Source organism: Protopterus annectens, chromosome 2.part0 (genome assembly GCF_019279795.1).
Source record: "Protopterus annectens isolate FY-2018-M chromosome 2.part0, PAN1.0, whole genome shotgun sequence".
In the NCBI taxonomy this organism is placed as follows: Eukaryota; Metazoa; Chordata; order Ceratodontiformes; family Protopteridae; genus Protopterus; species Protopterus annectens.
This window is the reverse complement of record NC_056728.1, coordinates 1816571988-1816597468: the sequence shown is the minus strand read 5'-3', so window position 1 is coordinate 1816597468 and position 25481 is coordinate 1816571988. Positions and strand designations below refer to the sequence as shown.

Here is a 25481-nt window from a genome sequence, read left to right as displayed (position 1 = left end):
CTAAAACAAAAAGTATGAGACGTATCAGAACCTAACACATGTTTAGACAATGCATTGTGCAATGAACCTTTCCTAATGTGATACAGATGTTCTCTCATTCTGTCACGAAGAGTTCTATTAGTTTTACCAATGTAAAACGAGTGACATAGGGTGCATTCTGCTAAATAAACCACATGGGCAGTCCTACAGTCTGCAGATGCATGAAACGTAAATTCCTTGTGCAAATCAGGATGCATAAAAGTAGCAGAGGTATTAATGAACCCACAAAAACTGCAACTCCCACAAGGTTGAGTAAAACCAGGAGAAGAGGACATAAGACTTTGATTCCTTTCATAACACAATAATCTCTTCAAATTCTTACAGTTTCTAAACCTAACAACAGGTTTATCACCTACAACCCTGCGTATATCCTCATCCACTTGCAAGATAGCCCAATGGTGACCGAACAACTTGGTAACCTCTCCACAATCACTAGTATAAAATAGGGGAATCTTCACCTCAAGGGCATCAGGATGTCGTTCTCTATCAATATTTGTTTCAATGGCCGGTCCAAAATAGGGGCTTGCTGTGGTCACTCTCAACTGGTCTAAATCTGCCCATTGTGAATCTATTTCAGAAGGAGTGTACCCACGTGCCAACAATTTACCTCTCAGACTATCAACCTCTTGTAAGAACCCTGAAGTAGTAGGATTCAACCTAGAGGCTCTGATCTCTTGACCCCTGATTAAATTCTTGAAGATATAACTGGGATGCATACTGGATCTAAATAGGAAAGCATTCCTATGACAAGTCTTACGATAAACCTCAGTATTAATAACATACCCTGGTAATTTCTCAATATATAAATCCAAAAACTCAGCACGTGTACATGACCAAGTAAAAGTGAACTTTAAACTTTCAGTTAAGTTATTCATCATCTCATAAAATGTAAATAGACTGTCCATTGAGCCTTTCCAAAATAGTAACAGATCATCAACAAAACGTGGGTAAAACAAGACATGTGTCTTGAAATCAATAGCAGGGAACAGAATGTTATTCTCCCAGTGGGCTAGAAACATAGTGGCGTAGCTATTAGCATACAAGGTGCCCATAGCTACGCCATGTTTCTGAAGATACATATCGCCACTAAAGGTGAAAACATTATTCTCGAGCACCAGTTCCAAAAACAAACAAACCAGGTCTATCTGAGTAAGGGTATATTCACTATGTAGGAGGAGATATTCATGCACAAACTCAATGCCCAAACTATTGGGAATCATAGTAAACAGGGACTGAATGTCAAAAGTAACCAAAATGACATTCTTAAGGTCATCAACTGAAGAAAGACACTGATAAAGGTCCAATAGGAACTGCTTAGAATCCCTAAGGACCACAGGATTCAAATTCACTATAGGTCTCAAAAACTTCTCCACATACAGGGAAAAGGGTTCCGTAACCCAACCACCACCAGCTACTATCGGTCTCATAGGTGGATCAGAGGGATTTTTATGAACTTTTGGAAGCCCTTGTATAAGGAGGATTAAAGGGGTAGTTACTTCCAAGAAGGAAAACAAACCTTCTGTAATAAGATGATGGAGAAAAACATCAGATGTACAACGACACACTCTAGACACAATTCTATAAACATCATCAACAGTAATCCTTTCATAAAAATCACCATCACTCAACATAGTGTACATAGAACGCTCATAATGTGACCTGTCCATGATCACTATTAAACCACCTTTATCTGCAGGGTGGATAACTATAAGTTCATTAGACTGTAAAGCTCTGAGAGCTTGCTTCTCAATAAATGTTAAATTATTCTTATATGGAACATGACTAGTATTACGTGTATCATAATAGCAGAAGACATCGTCTTCCGTCAATTTTAAATAAGCTTCAACTAATGGATGATTAGTCGGGACAAAACTACTCTGTTCCTTAAAATTAAGATAACAAACCTACTTGATTTCTTAAAATTAAGATAACAAAACTACTCGGTCGGCAAGCAGAGGACGCCAGAAACGCAAGCTTTCTGGCGAGCCGAACCAGCATCAAACTTTGAAAAAGATGTGGGGGAGGACCCCAATTCATTAATTTTTAATATTTCTACCTTTGAATTGTCTCCTTTTGAGAGACGTGTTTTGAATAAAGGTCTTAGCTTTATTCCTAGTAGCAGGAGTAAACTCCCAGATACTATCATGGATTTAAAAGTGTTTTGTCGTAACATTATGTTATGCTTGCTTTATGGAGATTTGAAAAAATGTCCACCTTTAGATAGAGGTGTGGGTGGCTATCTTAATTTTAAGAAACTGAGTAGTTTTGTCCCGACTAATCAGTTGATATGTATCTTCAGAAACATGGCGTAGCTATGGGCACCTCATGTGCTAATAGCTACGCCAATATATTTCTAGCCCACTGGGAGAATAACATTCTGTTCCCTACTATTGATTTCAAGACACATGTCTTGTTTTACCGACGTTTTGTTGATGATCTGTTCCTATTGTGGAAAGGCTCAATGGACAGTCTATTTACATTTTATGAGATGATGAATAACTTAACTGAAAGTTTAAAGTTCACTTTTACCTGGTCATGTACACGTGTTGAGTTTTTGGATTTATATATTGAGAAATTACCAGGGGATGTTATTAATACTGGGGTTTATCGTAAGACTTGTCATAGGAATGCTTTCCTATTTAGATCCAGTATGCATCCCAGTTATATCTTCAAGAATTTGATCAGGGGTCAAGGGATCAGAGCCTCTAGGTTGAATCCTACTACTTCAGGGTTCTTACAAGAGGTTGATGGTCTGAGAGGTAAATTGTTGGCACGTGGGTACACTCCTTCTGAAATAGATTCACAATGGGCAGATTTAGACCAGTTGAGAGTGACCACAGCAAGCCCCTATTTTGGACCGGCCATTGAAACAAATATTGATAGGGAATGACATCCTGATGCCCTTGAGGAGAAGGTTCCCCTATTTTATACTAGTGATTGTGGAGAGGTTACCAAGTTGTTTGGTCACCATTGGGCTATCTTGCAAGTGGATGAGGATATATGCAGGGTTGAAGGTGATAAACCTGTTTTTAGGTTTAGAAACTGTAAGAATTTGAAGAGATTATTGTGTTATAAAAGGACTCAAAGTCTTATGTCCTCTTCTCCTGGTTTTACTCAACCTTGTGGGAGTTGCAGTTTTTGTGGATTCATTAATACCTCTGCTACTTTTATGCATCCTGATTTTACACAAGGAATTTACGTTTCATGCATCTGCAGACTGTAGGACTGCGCATGTGGTTTATTTAGCAGAGTGCACCCTATGTCACTTGTTTTATGTTGGTAAAACTAATAGAACTCTTCGTGACAGAATGAGAGAACATCTGTATCACATTAAGAAAGGTTCCTTGCATAATGCAATAGTCAAAACATTGACTGGTCCATCCTTAAACAACTCCCTCTAAATGATTCTGTTAACACTTTTAATGACATTTTCCTAAATACTCTGGACTCCCTAGCTCCCTCTAGGAAGATTAGAGTGAAATCCAGTCATGCTCCCTGGCTTTCAAAAGAAACTAAGTCCATCATGAAACAAAGAGACAGTTTCTGGAAAGCCTGGAGCAAATCTAAACAAACATCTCCTCTACTCAAATACAAACAACTACGCAATCTTGCTAAAAACAGGTAATAATAGACAACAAGTCATTCTATAGCTAAGGCCAGAACAAATATAACTCAAACCCTCGAAAATTCTGGACAACACTCAACAGCATCCTCTACCCTGGTAATCCCTCTAACCCCTCACCCTACCCAAACACAACTCCTGAGGAAACAGCTACCCTACTTAATTCACATTTTATCTCCTCCATACAAAATCTCCTACCCTCTCAACCTACCTCTCCCTCAGTACCTGTCCCCTCACCCACCCCCAACACTTCACCCTTTTACTTCAAGCCTGTGCCCATTTCCTAAATCAAATCTCTACTGCTCAAACTCAAACCATGCTCCCCCTCCACTGACAAATTACCTCAGACCTTTCTTAAACTCGCAGCTGACTCTATCGCCTACCCAGTAACAATATTAATAAATAGATGTATGCAAGAATCTACTGTTCCTACCCTTTGTAAATCCTTCTACACTATCCCTCTCCACAAAGGAAGTAACTACACTGACCCTTCAAACTACCGACCCATTGCCATTCTGTCCCCACTATCTAAGATACTAGAAAAATGCATCCACACTCAACTTATGGATCAGCTTCTCAATCAAAACTTACTCATCCCTACCCAACATGGCTTTGGCCCCTATCACAGCACAACTACTGCTCTACTCTCCTTCACTCACACCATTGCAGAATCTCTGGACAACAATAAACTTACTTCCTGTCTCTTTCTTGACCTCTCCAAAGCTTTTGATACAGTATCTCATCCACTACTACTATCTAAACTCACTAACTTTCACCTCTCCACCTCCACCCTCAACTGGTTTGCTAGCTATCTGTCTGAACGCAAACAATCAGCTAAATGGCTCTCTTTCCCTTCTCCTTTCTTACTTCTCTCTACTGGTGTTCCACAAGGTTCCATCTTGGGTCCCCTCTTATTCAACATCTTCACCAATGACCTTTTCACCTCATGCCATCAGTCCTCACTTATACACTATGCAGATGACTCCACAATCATTTCTACAGCCAACAACATCTCCGACCTACACTTCCTAACCCAATAACCCAAACAGCTCTACTTTCCAATGAACAATGGCTTTCAGAGAACTTACTGATTCTCAATCCTACTAAAACCAAACTCTTACTCTTCCTACCCCACTCTCTTAATCATCATAAATCCTCCTTTGTCATTAAGTCTTGCAATAACACAGCTATCCTACCTGACACCCACACAAAACTCCTTGGAGTCATTATCGACGACAAATTAAAATTCAAACAACACATACAGCAATGTATAAAGAAAACACATCAGAAATTAGGTCTATTATACCGAAACAAAAAATATCTCAGTCCTGAAGCTAGACCCACCCTAGGACAAGCACTCCTCCTCCCCTCACTCCTCTATGCTGCTCCAGTTCTCACAAATATCCAAAAAACTACCCTGAATAAACTCCAACAATCCTACCACAAAATAGCCAGATTCATCACCAACTCCCCAAACAACACACACCACTGTATTGTTTTGAAGTCTCTACAATGGCTAGAACTCCCGCAACTACTACATCTCTATCAATTTCACATGTTGCACTCTATGCTCTTTAAACCATCCTACTGTCCATCCTTATCTCTCCTTATCTCTGTCTACACCCCATCTCGACCCCTCTGCACCTCTAATCAACAATTGCTTGATATTTACCACCCAAATAAGTCAGTAGGTAAGCTACTCTACAAACACTCTGTGGCCCAAGCCTGGAACAAACTACCCCTTGACATTCGCGAAGTCTCTCACACCCCACTATTTAAAAGAAAACTAAAGATTCATTTACTCAATTCCAGAATTTGCCTCTGCTATGACCCTACATAATTTTCTCCTCCCCCCACATTGGAATCACTCCATCTATCCTTGTCATATTTCTGAACTCTATCCCCTCTAGTTCAGTTACATAGCATCAAAAATAAACAAAAACCTTGTGCTATCATTTAGCTATTGTTAATGTTGTTTTGTTTATTGTTTTATTACTGTAATAACTAGTTTTATTTCTATTGTTTGCTGTGCTTGTATACTACTGTAGTGTTTTTTTATTGTACTATCTGGAGCTTTTCTCCTCAGGTCTCCACTGAAAATGGGACAAAATCCCAGTTGGACTAACCCGGTCAACAAATGTCAATAAATAAAATAATAAAATAAATAATGCATTGTCTAAACATGTGTTAGGTTCTGATATGTCCCATACTTTTTGTTTTAGGATTATTGAGACGATTCATCTGAGTATCAGGGGAGGTGATGTTTATACACACACAGAGTACAGGGAGGCCCGTTGGATCATTATGCTTCGTGCAGATCGGGACAAGGGGTTAAATGAAAGGGCATCCATTAAGCCTGCTTTGAGAAAAAGGAGACTGTTCAAGTAATGATAGTATAAGTAGGTTTATTTAGCTTTTACTTTTGTATATATTTTTATATGTTTATATGTTTTTTCTTGGGACTTGGTCTTTGTTAGCACACGTTTGCGTAAAATTTTATTTATATATATATATATATATATATATATATATATATATATATATATATATATATATATTATTTTTATATATTTTTTAGTATTTGCATACATTTCTATATGTATATATTTTTTGTGTTTCTCATGAAGGTATTTCTGCATATTGAGTATATATTTATTTTTGAGCTTAGGTAGGTTTTATATTTTTATATTTTTATTTATTTATATTTTTTGTTATATTTCTGGTAGTTAATTAATTTCTTAATTGCTAGATTTATACTATTGGCTACATTTGTTTGAATGTATTTAAATAGGCTGTGTTCTCTGTAGTTGTTATCTGGTCTGATGAAGCTGAAACAGTGAAAGTGCTTACCCTTGTCGACTACAATAAAGGAGTTTTGCGTTTTTATACTACTGCCATCCGTTTGGTGTTTATTCAGTGACTTTTATTTTATCTGTGAAGTTTTTAGCGTATACATTTTGGACATTGGACACGGCCTGGCTCCATCCATTGCCTATTGTTTCTTTTGATATCAAATATTAGACAGCATTTGTAATTTGTTTACAGATTTATGGTTTCTACTTGGGTATGCAGTTTCTCTTCATATCCCACACCCATGCCATTGGGTGAGTTACTGATACAAGGACCTATGCAGAGAGTGTGTGTGTGTGTGTGTGTGTGTGTGTGTGTGTGTGTGTGTGTGTGTGTGTGTGTGTGCGCGCGTGCACGCTACGCATTCTGTGATGGTCTGGCATCCCACCCAGGACTATTTCTGTTCCTTATGCCTGTTGTTTGCTGGACAGACTCCAGCTCCCTTTGTGACCATCAACAATATAAAGCTGGTGTTGGAAATCTGAATAAATGAAAAAAAAAAATCAGTGGCCTCTTTGCTGTCAGCAGAAAAAAAACGTTCTTATATTTTTCTTTCCTTCCCTGGCACTTACATTAATTGATTGTCAGGCTAGCATAATGTCATTTTACCCTGTTTATGCAACGTACCTGGAGATTGTCATAGTTTTCCAGAAGAGCTTAACAAAATGTTATCCCCTGTTTTCTATGGAAAATAATTCATGAGCAACTTTCCATGCCTTTAGTGTGAGGAAAAAGAGAAAATAAATGAAAAAGCTATCAGAAATAAATTATGGTAATTAAAAGGGAACAGTGTTGGGGGGTTAGATATATACCTCATGGGGTGGGGCAGGTGGGGGTGGAGTATCGATGCTCAGGCAGAAACATACCAAATCTTTTTAGATGCATTCCCCAGGTTTGAAAAAGTATATGGAGTTTAATACTGTGTAAGGGCAATCCCTTTACGTTTGACAAAACTAACATAAAACACCTTATCAAGTTTAAAGTTTGAAAACAATTTCATAAAAAATAGCTCTTCATGTTTCTGAAATATAAATAAGCCTTTATAAGGACAATATTGCTTTTAGTGAAACATCGCTCTTATAAAGGAATCAACATCCAGCTCTAAAAATGTTTAGTACTGCTCATTTGCATATTTCACAGCACTGATGTATGAAAAGTACATACACGATATCTATCTATACAAATCAAATGCATAATTTCTAACAACATAAAAAGGAAAATGCTTGCACTGCAAAGGGTTATACAACCTATTGCTGAAGTGTGCTATGCATGCAGTAACTGGCACTATTTTTCAGTTTTAAAACTTTTCTATTTAGGGCATTGTAGTATTTTTTGAAAATAGTTGAGTTTTGCTACAACAACTCACCTACATTTTCTGCTGCTGTAACACATTTAGCAATGTAAAGGCATTTTTCTCATATTTGTTTTAATTGACATATTTGTCACGTGTTTTAACATGCAAATGACTCAAGTATTCAGTGGGTCATAAAGGCACAACACATGATGTATCACGAGCAGCAAATGTTACAGGCCCCAAAATTAATCACTAAACTGAGCAAAAAAAAGTTATACAAATGTAAGGAAAATGCACTGCAATTAAAAAGCTAAGACTGAGATTCAAACAGAAAAAGACAAACTGCAGGGCCAGGGTTAGATGAGGCTCTGTTTTATTTTTACTTCAAAGGAGACCGTTTTATGGTCTGATTTTACCAGAGAAGGCATTACACTGTGGGGGTGGTGGTGGACAGTGGAGTGGAGCAAATCCAGCATGTTTGTGCGCCTGGGTGATGTAGTGACTATCCGGTCTAGGAAATTTGTGTTTACAAAATCCAGAAATCTCTGTGTTTGAATATTTGGTGTCCTACATGATTCTCAGTTAATAATTGGGTAATTAAAGTTGTTCATGAATATGGTATTGGGTTGTATGGTGAGTTTTTCCAGTACAATTAAATACATGTTATGGGTTTCCTGGGTCATATAGAGGGGACTATAGCTTCCAAGGAATTGGTATGGGATTTTGCCTATGGTGATTTGAATGTGGAGAAGCTCAACTGCATTATCTTGTTTGACCAGCCTTGAGGTATATTTATTTTTATGTAAATCAAGACACCTCCACCTTCAGTTCCTGTCTGTATAGTAGCTGGTCTAAATGTGTGGAAGGCATTATAGCCTGGCACTTTTGATGTGCTCTCCACAGCTTTAAACCATGTCTCAGTGACTGCATAAATGTCAGCATTCTCTATGGTGAGGAAAGTGTGTAGGGAGTGGAGTTTCTTGTTTAGACTCCTAGCATTCAGCAGTAATGCCTTTAGATTTTCTTGGTTTTGATTTGCAATGTCAGAACTATTTTCAGTTTGGCATTGCCTAAAAAAGGCACTCTAGGGGAAGGACAATGTTTTAGCTAATATTCAAAAGCCTAGAGGAGAGAGAGGTACAGACCATCCCTTTGATAAGAAATGAACTCATGACCCCTGGTTTACCAAGACAGTGCTTAGTTTGCTGAAGAGTTATGCAATCATTTTGTTTCTACATTAAAAATCAAACTCTGAGAGTAAACTTCTTTCAGTTCTACATACCTCTGGATATAATGTTGAAAGAAAATAAATACCATATGACATTTACTTTAAATAAGAACTGCGCATTGTGACAGTAATGCTGCACACAACTTGAATTACTGAGTTACTGGATGTCTGTCTATACTCCTGGCACAAATGCAGTAACGGAAACCTGGCTTAAATCACACACCAAAGATGAAGAAATACTGTCTTCAGGCTACAACATTGTCTGCAATGATCATACTAGTAAAATAGCCGGTAGTGTAACAATTTTATTTTCAAAACCTTTTGACATGGCCATGCACCACATACAAACACCAAACAATGATAACATTGAAATCTTAGTAACTACACTTAAAATGAACTTCAAAAATCATTATGTATAGCAACAGTCTATACCTCTTAGTGTAAACAAATCATCCTTGGAGGACATGTTATATTGGCTAACTTGAAATATATCTCTTCAAACAATAATCCTAGGTATCTTTAATATTGATTGGACCAATTATACTCATAAAGATATTCACTCCTCTCTCAGTCTCTGTTGACTAACACAGTTAATACATATCACCACAAGAGCAGAGAAAGTTACTGAAAAGGAAAGTTAGAGTGAATACTGACAGCAGATTCCATCAACAGCACTCATACAGAAGGTATGCCTGACACAATTAGTGATCATAACCCAATCTTTGCTATATGGAAACACATCAAAATGCTTAGAAACCTCCAAAATAAAACAATCAGAAATATAACCACATTTGATAAGGAACCTTTCACATAAGAACTGGGAGCCACTAAACCCCCTGCCTGTAAGTTATGCTGTAACTCTATTCAACAAAACGTCCCTTCCATATTAAACACCCTTGACCCTTGACTCCTCAAGGGAGAAAAAGAGTCAAATCAGAACCTGTGCCATGGCTTACAATAGATACAAAACAGCTGATGCACAACTGAAATGAAGTATGAAACACATGGCATTTAGAAAAAAAAACAAACAATTGGTAACAGTATCAACACTTGTGAAACCTAAGAACACTGTCATAAAGGCTAAGCAAATCTACTCTACTCTGCTGCTCTACAGGAAAACCACAGCAAAGCACTAACACAGTTGGTCAACAAGCGTTAGCCTGGTAACAAATCACAGGCTTCCTCTTGCACAGTTGAATGATGTATAACACCTCATGCAGAGTAATTCTACATAAAGGATTCTAACTCACTTAACAACTCAGTGCATCCTGTAAATCAGGAAATGGTGTAGACAGTGTTATTGCTACCTCCTCACTTAACACAACTCCTATCAGCATGATAAAAAACGTGTTCAAAAACTTAAACCCACCTTTCTTAAAACAGACGAATTCTAATAGAATATTTAAAAATAGCTGCAGATGCCTTTGCATAGCCATTATCTATATTTATAAACCACTCTCTCCAAGAAGCTATAGTCCCAAATTATGAAAACAATCCTATGTTATTCCCTTGCATAAGTTAGGCAAATCTCTTGAGCTGGTCAGTTACATACCTATAACCACCCTGTCCCTCTGTCCAAAATACTTGAAAAATGTGTTCATCTACAGCTGATCAACTAACAGAGAACCACTTACTTTCCAGAACACAGCATGGATTCAGACAAGGCTGTAGCACAGAAATAGCAGTACAAAATCAAGGTGAAATGGTTGCAATACTCAAAGAAAAAACAACTTCGGCAACCCGAATGAAACTAGAACAAGCTACTTGTCAGCAACCGGAGATGAAAAAGAAAGTGGCCACACAGTCGGATCGTGTTTTAAGCTTTCTTCCACTTTAATATCACGTGGACTTCTTCAGAAAAAACCAGGACGCCTCCCTACATCCTGGTTTTATAGTCATTATACAGGAAATGATGTTATTCTCTTGAACATTGATGTTATATTTCAGGTATTAAAGTGAAAAACACTTAAATGACACTTATATATAAAAATTTTTTTGCAAATTGCACTAGTTTAAAAAACGTTTCCTTTTCTCAAATTATATATGTTGAAACATTGTAAAACGTTGACTTGAATTTACAACTATTAGCCATATAAAACTTGATACATACATAATCCAGTGATACCAGAATTACTTTCACTTACAAAAATATAAATATACATATATATATAACAAAGGCTATTTTATATGTAGAAAACTACATTACTGGTAATAGCTTCTTAAAATGAAATACCTCCTTGAACTTCTACATTTATGAATGAATGTCTAACATGGATAGATAGTTTGTATCAAAACTTTGGCTATCTATTAATTCTCTCACAATGGAGAGTGCATGAATGTGAAGTTGTACACTGGACCAAATCCATTACAACTCACCTTGCTCGTATAATCCCCTAAAGTAAACGCATGTGCGCACTTATGCACATCAATACTACCATCCACATGACTGGCAGGAACACACTCCACAAGAACTCTCCTCTCGCAGACACCAGTGTATGCGGGCGCTTGCCCACAAAGACAATCGTGGACATGCAACCACACGAATGTGTGTGTGTGTGTCCAGCAACACCACCAAGGGTGTCATGGCGTGTGAGATGAAACTAGTCTAAACTCATGGCAAAAAAATGATGAAAGGTCCATACCAAAACACTGTGGCTACAAATGTGGAATTATAAGATTTGGGCTGTTGACTCTTTCCCCATGAAATTCTGCAATAAATTATTTTACTGTTTAGAATAATTCTAGGGAAAAACTACTTAAACCCCATCTAGATGTACTAAAATACTTTAGATTTATTATCTATTAGTTAAAAAGCATTTGATATTGTGTTTAGGGGCTGATGAACCCCCTGGTCTAAACGAAGCGATAAATATCAAATGCTTTTTAACTAATAGATAATAAATCTAAAGTATTTTAGTACATCTAGATGGGGTTTAAGTAGTTTTTCCCTAGAATTATTCTAAACAGTAAAATAATTTATTGCAGAATTTCATGGGGAAAGAGTCAACAGCCCAAATCTTATAATTCCACATTTGTAGCCACAGTGTTTTGGTATGGACCTTTCATCATTTTTTTACCATGAGTTTAGACTAGTTTCATCTCACACGCCATGACACCCTTGGTGGTGTTGGTGGACACACACACACACATTCGTGTGGTTGCATGTCCACGATTGTCTTTGTGGGCATGCGCGCGCCCCCGCATACACTGGGTGTCTGCGATGGCGAGAGGAGAGTTCTTGTGGAGTGTGTTCCTGCCAGTCATGTGGATGGTAGTATTGATGTGCGTAAGTGCACACATGCGTTTACATTAGGGGATTATATGAGCAAGGTGAGTTGTAATGGATTTGGTCCAGTGTACAACTTCACATTCATGCACTCTCCATTGTGAGAGAATTAATAGATAGCCAAAGTTTTGATACAAACTATCTATTCATGTTAGACATTCATTCATAAATGTAGAAGTTCAAGGAGGTATTTCATTTTAAGAAGCTATTACCAGTAATGTAGTTTTCTACATATAAAATAGCCTTTGTTATATATATATGTATATTTATATTTTTGTAAGTGAAAGTAATTCTGGTATCACTGGATTATGTATGTATCAAGTTTTATATGGCTAATAGTTGTAAATTCAAGTCAACGTTTTACAATGTTTCAACATATATAATTTGAGAAAAGGAAACGTTTTTTAAACTAGTGCAATTTGCAAAAAATTTTTTATATATAAGTGTCATTTAAGTGTTTTTCACTTTAATACCTGAAATATAACATCAATGTTCAAGAGAATAACATCATTTCCTGTATAATGACTATAAAACCAGGATGTAGGGAGGCGTCCTGTTTTTTTCTGAAGAAGTCCACGTGATATTAAAGTGGAAGAAAGCTTAAAATACGATCCGACTGTGTGGCCACTTTCTTTTTCATCTCCGGTTGCTGACAAATGGTTGCAATACTGTTTCTAGATCTATTCAAAACATTCAGTACAGTTTCACATCTCATATTATTATCTAAGCACAAGGAAATGGGCTTCATAAACAACATAGTCAATTAGTTTTAAATTGAACTAAGCCACCGAATGCAATGTGTACACTGGGCAGATGACCTGACAACTCCTCAGGAAACAAGACTACATATTGCACAAAATTCATTATTAGGACCATTACTCTTTAATATATTTATAAATGAAATGAACACAGCCTCTCTTTTGCTAAATACTGTCCAAAATGCAAACAATTCAGTCCTAATATGGATAGCACCGTCAGTCAACAATCTCCAAGATTACCTGCAGTATTCCTTAAAAAATTTGAAAAATGGCTTCAGCATTCTAAATTACTCCAAAGTCCAAACAACATTTAGCTAATGGTATTTTCACCTCCAACCCAGCAATCAAACTACTACAACTTAAAAATATTATGGGTCAATAATGCTGTAATTGATCTAGCATAAAACACAAACCTACTAGGTATAATAACTGACCACGGATTAACATTTGACCAGTATGTTCAATATGCTGTACAAAAAAAACAGCCATAAACTAGGACTACTTTATAAAGTCAAGCCTCTTCTATCAGATCATGCATGTAAGACCATATCTCAAACCTATCTACTCCTTAGTCTCCTTTAGGCTTTGTCAGGTTTGACTAACCTACAGTCCTCTCAGGAAGCCAAACTGGAGCAATTGCATAATAAGACTAGAAATGTTTGCAAATAATCACACTAACCCAATGCATCACTGTCTTGCATTTTGGTCCCTTCATTTTCTGGAGCTACCTAATCTATTAGCCTACAGTTACATTAAGACTACCCACAACATTCTCTACAACCCAGGCAGATAATCTGACACCAACCAGTTATAGAACTGGTACTCACCCCCACAGAGAACTGCATTCACTGAACCAGCACTTAGTGCTTACTCAAAAATCTGAAAATCAAAATGGTGACTACCTACATGCTGTACACATTGAAAACTGTAGAACTCTCCCTACAAAGAAATATCTCATCTCACCTACTATTTAAGAACTTACCTATCAACAACATAGTCCTACACTTGTAATATTCCCATTACTAAGCCTCTTCTAAGTCTATTCATTTCCCATATATTTTTTAAAATTCCATTGAAATCATTTCTATCAACAAAATACGCTCACTCTTGTACCAGCAAATTTACTAAGTCTTTCCTTATGTAGCCAAATGAAGTATCAAAATCCCTGTAATGTTTCACCAGTGAATAAATAGGAGAATAAATCCTGCATATGTCTCATCCACTGTCTGTGTACCAAAGCTTCAGCGTGACTTTATACATACACTGTAAAACAACGCTGAATGTTCTTTAGATATCTGTGACTCTGGCATGCTGTACAGTGTATTTAACATGGTGATCAACTGCTAAATTATATATCGCTCAGTGTTATGTAGTATATTTTTTATTAGCGCATGCTAATTGGCTGTATGTAATGTGGAGCTTTTCCACCAGGGCCCCTGCTGAAAAAGGGGTTTGCTTAGTCAATCTTTAAAGGTTAAAAAATAAATAAATGAAATGCATGTTTTAACTGTACTACTTGCAGGGTGAAATTCCAACTACCATTTCCAGTTGCAGAACTTCTGTCAGCAACAGTGCAATTCAGCACAAGTGCCTAATGGACACTTTAAAACCTAAATAATGTTTGTACTGCCAGAGCTCTTTATAAGCATCTGCAGTTCTAGAATGGAAAACAAACTCCACTTTTATTTAGTACTTTAGCCCTTCAAAAATTCAGAGACTTTATAAGAAAGTTAAAATGTGTTAAATGACTCAATTACATACTATTAAAAAAACATACAATAATAATCTGTGCTGGAAAAGTTCATCTCCGATTTTCTCTTTTAATAGCCTGAGTTTTATGGTTCCTTTAATGCCTATGACCACATTCAAGGAACCATAAAACTATATCAAATGTGGTTATATTTCTTCTTGTAGATGTGGCATAGGCTGACATGTGTGACTGCTTCCCCATGTTGGCTAACATCAGATGATGTGGTTGCCTACACCCAAGTGGATGCTGTCCTCCTCCCAGCAGACATTCCATCACAGACACTGCCCATTCCAATGTGTCACTCATCTGAGTCATTGAATCGGCAACATGGGGAAGCAGTCACACATGTCAGCCTATGCCACATCTACAACTCTAAGCATTTCTCCGGAGGACCTATTGGAATATGCCTGCACCTCCATAACCCAATGATATGTCAAGTGGTACGGGAAGACACACCTGGATCAGGTATTTCTATGCTGGGTTTAATGCCACCACTGCTGACTGATTGTGGCACCTGCATTACTGTGGCATCCTGTTCCCTCTCCCTGATGTGTATATGTTTTCTCTCATACACACGCAGATACACACACATAACCCCACAACCTTTTTCATTTCACCAGGTCCATGCCCCCTGGTCTTATGGCCATTGGCTTGCTTGCAAGCTTACACTTGCAGTGGAGTAAATTGTCCAGCCAGGACCACAAACATCTTCCTCAGGATGGGTAAGCCAGTTTCAGCTGCTCTCTCTTACCCACCTCTGTCCAGTTCTTCCAGCTCCTGAACTACTAATCAAACTTGGATCATCTGGGATATAGTCAAGGCTGTATCACTCTATGCCACAGAGCTGGGAGTAATTCAGTCCATGTTAACATACTGTTCTGCAGTGGGATAGTAGAGTGAGTCATAGCAGCATCTTAAACCAACCAATGGAAAACACAACTCCAGCTATCTTCACACAAAGGTTATCCAGCAAAATAGTAAATCATAACCTGAATTACTGTTGGGCAGATTTAAAGTAATCCCATTCTGGCCTAAGCAATGTCAACCAAATCTGAATGTAAAGATGTACTGAGATGGAATACTTACAAAATCAAGCAGGGATTATATCACACTGATTCTCCTGCTTACAGAGTCGTTTGACAGCCATATTTGTTAAGGAATTTCCAGTCATAAGACTCAGCCTGTCAACAGGAGTGACTTGATTATACAACTATTTAATGCAGCAGCAGCAACCATTTCTCTGTAAATAAATAAAAACAAATGAAGTTTTAATGTAATTTAATGGTATTGTGCAATATTTAATAACAAAGATGGTCATCAAATGTTGTAAGATTCATTTTCTATGCAATATGTAAAGGAAGGTGTAATCAGAATGCTTTTGAAACAAGTCCACCTAGTGATGTACGTTGTCCACCTACCTTTTTTTTTAAACTCTAAATTCTTTGTATGTGTGTGTGTGTGTGTGTGTGTGTACATATACACATACACACACACACACACACACACACACACACACACACACACACACACACACACACACAAACACACACACACACATACATACATACATACACGCATACATAAATATATACAGATAACCCACGTTTCCAAAAAAAGTAGTAGCCTAAATTTTCAGGTATATAAGTAGGGCTGCCTTATATGTGTCTAGTGCTTATTTGGACTTATCCTGTTTCTGAATCATCTACATTCTCTTAATGGATATTCTGTGCACAGCAACTTTTACTGTGAAAAAAAAATCATGTTACTTAAACGGCATCTCTCCTATCTTAAAATGTGCCTTTTATTTTTACATGTCTATTTTTTTCTGAAAGGTGCTTCCCTGTTGTACTTAGCTGTTTCAAATGTGATACAGATGTCTTACATGTTATCCCATCACTGCTGGAGTAAGAATGTAAAAATCTCAAGCTTTTTAAGTTTCTTCATGTGGTTAGTGGTGCATTTCCTGCAGTATTTTATTACTTTCACTGGACTCCTTTATCACTCCTATGAATTTGCAAAATCTGTAAAAAACACGTAGTATATTCACTGCACACCAGTTCTTCAGCATCCTGTATTGAGGAGTTGCAAAACTGATTCACAGACAGCAGCCACAATGAAATATACATATATGAGTCACACAGGTTCAGTCCAAAAGTCCATAAGGCAAACCACCAAACATACCAATGTCTATAGTGAGACATGCCAATGTGCCACTCACTAACAGATGGTCATGGGCAGTTGCCTATCAGGCACCAGGATTCACCACACCACACAGGCACTTAAGTTTCTGCACCACAAGTACTCATATGACTTATTCATTGTACATGTGGGTGTAAATGACCTGAGATAGGCGGCACAGTGGTGCAGCGGTTAACGTTGTCGCCTCACAGCAAGAGGTTCTCCGGTTCGATTCTCGGCTGGGGTGCCTTCTGTGTGGAGTTTGCATGTTCTCCCTGTGTTCACGTGGGTTTCCTCCTGGTTCTCCGGTTTCCTCCCACATTCGAAAGACATGCATCTGGAGCATTTCTCCCCGGGCCTCCTCTGAAAACAGGCTCTGTGGAACCTAGTCGGACTTTCCCGGTCAACAAATGATAAATAAAAATAAAAAAATTAAAAAAAATGTACCTCCCTGGACTATATGAAGAGAGACATGACAGAGTTATTGGTATGTTTCTGAGGCAGGTATGAACCAAACATTGAGAAGAATTCGGCCATCACCAGGAATGATGCAACAACATAATCAAAAGATAACGAACTTCAACAACTGTTTTGGATTCTAGTGTCATTCTAAGGGGGAAGGGTACCATATATAACAGCCTGGGAAATTATGGTAGATAGTCCAACCTGCTTTGATTGGGATGGCTTTCATCTCTCCCTCCAAGGCTACCATACTCTGGCTAAAACTTTGTCCACCTTCATTGTGCCTTTTATTAGGCAATGTCTTCTAAAACTTCCAACATAACTAAACAGAATCAAGACAACTTCTACTTTGAAATATGAATTGTCAGAGCTCTACAGAGGCTATTCAACAGTATCCTTAAAACTGGCTTTGTGCTGCATGAAAACAGAATAACAACAGTCACTCTCTTGCACAGAGGTGGGGCCTACAGCAAACCTGGGTAATTACAGACCCATAAGCCTGACCAGCCTCATCTGCAAAGCTAAGGAAAGGATCATTATTGAACTAATAAATGAGGATATAGGTGACTCTTGACTCAGCTCATTCCAGCTTTGTGAAGGGCAAGTCCTGCCTACTTAACTTTGTTGACTTCGTCAAAAAAGTCACTGAGGCAACGGACAAGGGCAAATTAATGGCACTGCTAATCTGGACCTTGCAAAGACATTCATCCCCATCTCACACTTAAGCATCACAGATAAACTCTCCCAGCTAAATGTTAACCCCTATGTAACTCACTGGATTGCAAATGGGCTCACAAATTGAAAACAGGAAGTAAGGGTGGTTGGCTGCAGCTCCTCCAAAAGACCTATCACTAGTGGAATGCCCCAGGTTTTCAGTCCTTGTGCCACCTCTTTTTGGCCTTTACTTCTTGCAGTCAAAGCCAATGTTAAGGGACTGTGGCTGACCGAGTTTACAGGTGAGTGTAAATTTGGTGCCATCATAAACTAACCGGTCCTGTCCCAAACAAGTAGGTGGTGCCAAAGACATGGACTGAAACTAAATGCCAAGAAATGTATAATTTTATACTTCAGAAAGCACAATTCCTTTTGTAATAACAACATTGACAATGCCTCACTGAAAACTAATCCTGCAGTTAGAGATCTGGGAACATTTATTGACTGTGCTTTGATCACCACATATCCGCTATTGTAAGGAAGTCCTTTTTCATTGCCACCTTATATTGAAGGGTGTAGCATCAACATCTGTGATGTTATTGTTCCTCTGTACTCACTGATCATTGAGTATAATAACCTTTCAGTATGTAACTATCCAAATACTTGTCACAGCTGGAATGACCACAATGCTTCCTCACTAAAAAAAAAAAAATCAAAGGCCTAAATCATAAAAACTATGAAGACCATCTCAAGGCCTAGTCTTTTTTCTTGATATCAAACAGGCCACTGAAAGTTGTCCTCTTCCTTGTGTATAGAGCCTCAACAGACCCTGTTTTGTCAGACCTATTACACAGTTAGAAGTCCAGTAACATCAGAAACTAAAGGGACCCCAGTCTCTCTTGCAAGATTAACAGAACATGATGGAGGGATAAGTATATATCACATATAATATCACTTCTGTGGAAATGGCTTCCCTTCCACATAAAGCTTAGTTTTTCACTTACTCTGTTCTAACTTAAAATGGGTGATTGGATAGCTAACCACAAGTTCATCCCTGGTTTAGCACCAATGGCCCTCATGGATAGGGAAACCATGAAATACCCAACGTATACTAGTGTAGCCTATATATGGAGATTCATACTGAAAAATATAAGAGCTAATCATTTTCATAGGAATGCAGGGCTAGTAGGCTCACAGATCAATAACCTAGTAAGCACCTATAAACCTGTATGGACCAGTACTTGGTACTTTTTTTCGCCATCTTTGTTATTTTTTACATTGATGAAGGATTTCCTCATTTCTATCTTTATTAGTTTTTGTGTTATTAGCATTACCCCACATATTGTATAGTATTTGCATTTTTTATTCACCAGATGCATTAAATAACATTTCTTTACATAATTGAATGAATAATTATGTAGTTAGAGTTATAGCTGATGCTACTTTGGTAGGACAGTCCTGATTGGGAAGGAATATTTTGCAAAAGAACCATAGCAATAACAAAAATTCTAACGGTAATATTTTTCCCTTTTTTCTCTTCAGTACAGAAAACTGCGATACCACAACAAAAACTTCTTAATGTATTGGTCAGAATCAGAAACACCCCTACCACTCAACATCTTTTCTCCAGGACCAGGACAAAGCAAAAAATGATTAACAACATAGTTCCTAAATAAGTGGCCCTTTGTAAATACTGGGATAATTAACTACTAGGACTGCGTCAAATATTTTGCTACATTTAAGACAGGTCACATCTATCATTGCTTTAAATTCTACGTCTTTCAGCAAACAGAGAAAAAAAAATAAAGATATTTGTGAGATTCTTCTGTTACAAGATACCTGCTCAGAATTTAATATATACTGGTTTAGATTATATGCCTCGCACATTTTAATGCTTAACAACTTTATTTTAAAACATACTTCTGTTATCTTTCTTGCAACTTACAGCATCTTACAATTAATAGCATATTAACTCAGCTGAATCTCAACCTCATGTTCTGCAAAAGAAGAGAGTTATGTTTGTTCTTTTGTGATCAATGTGCACAACATTATTTTCTCATGGTTTAAAAATACCATCAGTAGTTCAGTTACATATTATCTACTTTTATGCATATCATGAAATATAAGAGTGCTTTTAAGACTCTTTCATATGTGAATTTTGTTATGTGTCCCCTCTTACAATCTAATGGTCATTTGACCCAGTAAGCTTGTTTATCTGTCTTTTTCCAGTATTAAAGTGAAGTGTTTAACTTCATTTTCACATTTGCTCTTAAACCATTACCATTTTCTGCCAGATCTAATAAGGGCTTTAGTGACGAGTTCATTTTCAATACTTACATTATCTTGTTTTGGATCTTAGGAGAGCTGGAATCTACCCTGCAAACAGTGAACATATAGCTTCATACGCAACCTGGATAGGAACTTTAGTGATAATCTATACATTTCTGTGTGCACATTTGCTGTACAAAATTGTTTATAAAGTCTGTGATGACAGCCGTCAGATTACCCTCACTGTTCTTCCATCTTTTCTCCCTACCTAATTGTTCAACTATTCATTACTATGCTATAGTTGTGATTGTCTGCCCTACTAGGTAAAATAACTTGGTGTAATAACCTTGATTTTGTTCTGCTCAGCTGTGTGATCAGTTTACTATAAACCCTGCTATTTGATGATTAATCATATCCTGCTGGGTATCCATTTCTGAATTTATGACAAACTCTAATATTTCTGAGTGAGTATAGAAGTCTAATATGGCTCTTTCCCTTCTGACTGACTTTTAACATAAAATTTTGTCTGTTTTTTTTTTTTTTGGCTGGTAACCACAAGGGTATTGTTTTCTTTATGACTGTTAAAAGATTAATTCTACTATTCTCTAACATCTTTGCATTTTCAAATGATATATTTTATTTCTGATTCTGCAGATTGCTTTTATTTTTTTCATATATGTGCTTATATTATCCTACCTAACAGCATTTACTCTTTTATGGAACAATGAGTTATTGGGAAACAGACTCAGCACCATATGCAGATGGTACATAATATAATTATCTGTAAGACAGAACACTCCTTACTATATAATCTTAGGCATTAAAAATAGAAACTGATTTCTTTCCAACATCATTTTACCTGCAAGAAGATAAGAAAGTTTAATGCAAAATCAGATTTATGATATCACCAATATACAGAATCAGAACAGCATTACATAAAAGTTTCCATTTAGCAGTAACCTTTAAATACTGAGAGCGCTGGACATACCAACAAACAGAATGTGAATGGCAGCAGCTAGTAATCAGTTGGGAGGGGCTGTGTCACTATTTTACTACTTAGTAATAACCTTTATTGTTACATCCCCATGTGAAAACCTTTGGGAAGATACAGTGAGGATCTTGTGGATTATTTTGTATTCAATTTGTGGACTATATTCCACAGCTGTATCTCACATTAAATTCCCAAAAAACATGCAATTAGAAGGCTTGCAATGGACATTTGAGAAATGCCAGATACTGAAAGTGCAAATATGAATCACAGATAAAAGTCACTTACTTCAAGTTTTTTTTTTCCATTGTTTGATATGTTAACTGTAGGTAATAGACATAATTTTCTCCTCCCATCTGCTTAACTATTTATTTGATACTAGTTCCTATTTCCATTCCATGTTACCAGAAGATACACTTGCTATGATGAAGCCAGCTGCTGAAAGGCAGCACAGTGAGACAGGGGTTAGGACTGCTGCTGAATAGCTCCAGTGTTCAGTATTGCCCTCTGCACACTCTGTCTGTGTGGAGATGCATGTTGCCCCTGTGCTGGTGAAGGTTTTCTCTAGAGACTCCAGTTTCTTTCCAAAAACATGCTGATTGACATTGGCTCCTCTAAACTATGTATATATTGTATCTACGCTTATCCATACAGCCTGGTCCGTGTCTAAAAAGGACCACAGATGGAATAGTTCTACTATCCAGTTAAATAAATCAAAGACTGCCTACTCTTCCAGCAAATACCCTTGTAGTTTATACATTCATCTCAAATAAGAGACAAATCGCATAATCACTACCTATATTAATTTGATGACAACTTTAATGCTAACTGTGCCATTTTTCCTGGATACTCAGTCTGGTTATCCTAGAATATTGTTCATAAAGTTCATATCCTGCTATTCTAAAGGAACTCCTCCATTCATGGACTCTTTTGCACCATTTTGTCTCCCTTTTCTAAAGAGACTCTTCCCCTGTGAACTCTTCTGCACTATTTTTGTCTCCCTCCCTCCCTTTTTGTCTGCAGGGTGCAGAAGCACTGCTGTAGCCTATAGAACTCCTTGTTGATGGAGGCAGATGCTCTATAGGGTACTAATGCTTTTCTTCTATAGTACTTCCAGATAATGGAGGCAGATGCTCTGTAGGGTACTAATGATTTTCTTCTATAGTACTTCCAGATAATGGAGGCAGATGCTCTATAGGGTACTAATGATTTTCTTCTATAGTACTTCCAGATAATGGAGGCAGGCGCTCTATACGGTACTGATGATTTTAGTCCAAAACTATACCATATGCTAGTATTATTATTAACCAACTCTCTAAACATAACATTAACCAATATGTAGCTGCTGGATGGCTAACTGTCTCCCTGCTAGAATGACTAACATTAAGGTCAGGGATTACAGGAAAAAGTAACACAAGCAATATAGCTGTTCCTGGCCTCATTTCTTTGGTATGTACTTTTCTGACATGAAGGCTCACATCAAGTCACTATGGCTGACCAAGTTTGCTAATAATTGCAGACTTGAGAATGGTTATCAAATACCATTCTCATACTCAAATTAACCAGCAAGGGCTGGACCAAGCAAATGCTTGCAGTGTCATTTGTAGGCTTTTTCTCAATACCAATAAATGCAGTTAGTCTCCTTTAGAAAATCTAGCATCGCCTTTGCATACCATATAGATATTTCACTTAAATCCTTAAATCTGACACAGACAGCACAGACTTGTGTATGTATATATATATATATATATATATATATATATATATATATATATATATATATATATATATATAATGTTGATTAGAAACTCTCTTTCATTGCCACATCTCTGTTGTGGCTAAAACAATTCTTGTACCTTACACATCTTATCGTTCTAAGTACATCGTAGGGATCCAAACAAGGTTAAAATCCCACTATACTCCTCCCTTATAAGGCCTACCTTTGATTATAATTCCCCCTTGAACATTTACCTTGCTAAGCAGCTAAACCAGTTTGCGAAATCTCAATGTTTCCTTATGTAAAGATAAAAGATCCTGTTGTCTTTTCCTATTGTGACAGACTAAAAATCTTATCCTTCTATTCAGTCATGTGCAGACTTCTAAAGAGTGATCTCTTCTTGGTCATGCATGCTGTTAATGACCCTCTACACTCTTTGAATTCCTTTACCTAACTGCAACCAGTGATAAAGGAAACACCTACTATACAGAAACCTTAATCAACTTTATGACATTAGCAATACCAGCTGGTCCAATATGTACATAATCTAACATATTCTCCATCTCAGAAATAGGATCTTCTTGCATATCAAACAGAGTTCTTCCCTGACAAACTTTGCAACTTGTCTGGAGGACTGAATGGATGATCACAAATTTTCAACAGACACACACACACACTCACACACACACACTCACACACACACACTCACACACACACACACGCACACACGCACACACACACACACACACACACACACACACACACACACACACACACACACACACACACACAGTGGATATAAAAACTTTACACACTCCTGTTAAAAAAATGAGACCACAATAAATAATTTCAAAACTTTTCCCACCTTTAATGTGACCTATAACTTGTACAATTCAATTGAAAAACAAACAAATCTGTTAGGGGAAAAATATAAAAAATAAAAAACGTACAATATGCTGGTTGCTTAAGTGTGCATACCTTTAAACTAATACTTTGTTGTGCTTTTACACCCTTAAACTAATACTTTGTTGAAGCACCTTTTGATTTAATTATAGCATTCAGTCTTCTTGGGTAGGAGTCTATCAGCATGGAACATCTTGACTTGGCAATATTTTCCCACTCTTCCTTGCAAAAGCCCTTCAAATCTTTCAGATTGTGAGGGCATCTCTTGTGCACAGCCCTCTTCAGGTCACCCCACAGATTTTCTATTGGATTTAGGTCTGGGCTCTGGCTGGGCCATTCCAAAACTTTAATTTTCTTCTGGCGAAGCCATTCTTTTGTTGATTTGGATGTATGCTTGGGGTCATTGTCATGCTGAAAGTTGAAATTCCTGTTCATCTTCAGCTTTCTAGCAGACATCGGAAGGTTTTGGGCCAGAAGTGACTGTTATTTGGAACTGTTCATAATTCCTTCCACTTTAACTAAAGTCCTAGTTACAGCTGAAGAAAAGCAACCCCAAAGCATAATACTGCCACCACCATGCTTCACCGTGGGGATGGTGTTCTTTTAGAGATGTGAAGTGTTGTTTTTGCGCCAAACGTACATTTTGGAATTGTGGCCAAAAACTTCAACCTTGGTCTCATCAGACCATAACACATTTTCCCAGATGCTTTTGGGAGACTTGATGTATTGTTTTTCAAATTTTAGCCAGGCCTGAATGTTTTTCTGTGTAAGAAAAAGGCTTCCATCTTGCAATCCTACCCCATAGTCCAGACATATGGAGAATACAGGAAATTGTTGTCACATGTAGTACACAGCCTGTACTTGCCAGAAATTCCTGCAGCTCCTTCACTGTTGCTGTAGGTCTCTTGGCAGCCTCCCTAACCAGTTTTTGTCTTGTCTTTTCATCAATTTTGGAGGGACATACAGTTCTTTGCAACGTTACTGTTGTCCCATATTTCCTCCACGTTTTGATGACTGTCTTCACTGTGTTCCATGGTATAGCTAATGCTATGGAAATTTTTTGTACCCTTCTCCTGACTGATACCTATTAAAAATTAGATCCCTTTGATGCTTTGAAAGCTCTCTGGAACCATGGCTTTTGCTGTAGTAGGTAACGGAGTAAATGTCAGGAAAGTCCTACTAGGACAGCTGAACTTTACTTGGGGTTAATCAGAGTCTCTTTAATTGATGGTGGGTGTGTACCCAAGAAGACTGAATGCTGAAATTAAATCAAAATGTGCTTCAACAAAGTATTAGTTTAAGGGTTTGCACACTTATGCAACCAGCTTATTGTGCATTTTTTATTTTTTATATTTTTCTCCTAACAGATTTGCTTGTTTTTTAATTGCATTGTACAGGTCATAGATCACAATAATGGTGAGAAAAGCTTTGAAATGATTTATTGCGGTCTCTTTTTTATATCACAAAAACCTGGCATTTTAACA

General features: G+C 37.4%; 1 protein-coding gene across 1 annotated transcript in view; it reads right to left on the bottom strand.

Annotated features, from left to right (window-relative positions):
• Positions 1-25481, bottom strand: part of LOC122793641 (probable G-protein coupled receptor 139) — an 878014-nt gene that overhangs the window by 103153 nt on the left and 749380 nt on the right. Inside the window, exon 3 of the mRNA XM_044061851.1 lies at positions 15914-16067. The gene's annotated coding sequence lies outside the window, so the exon portion shown is untranslated. The remainder of the gene's footprint in view (positions 1-15913; positions 16068-25481) is intronic.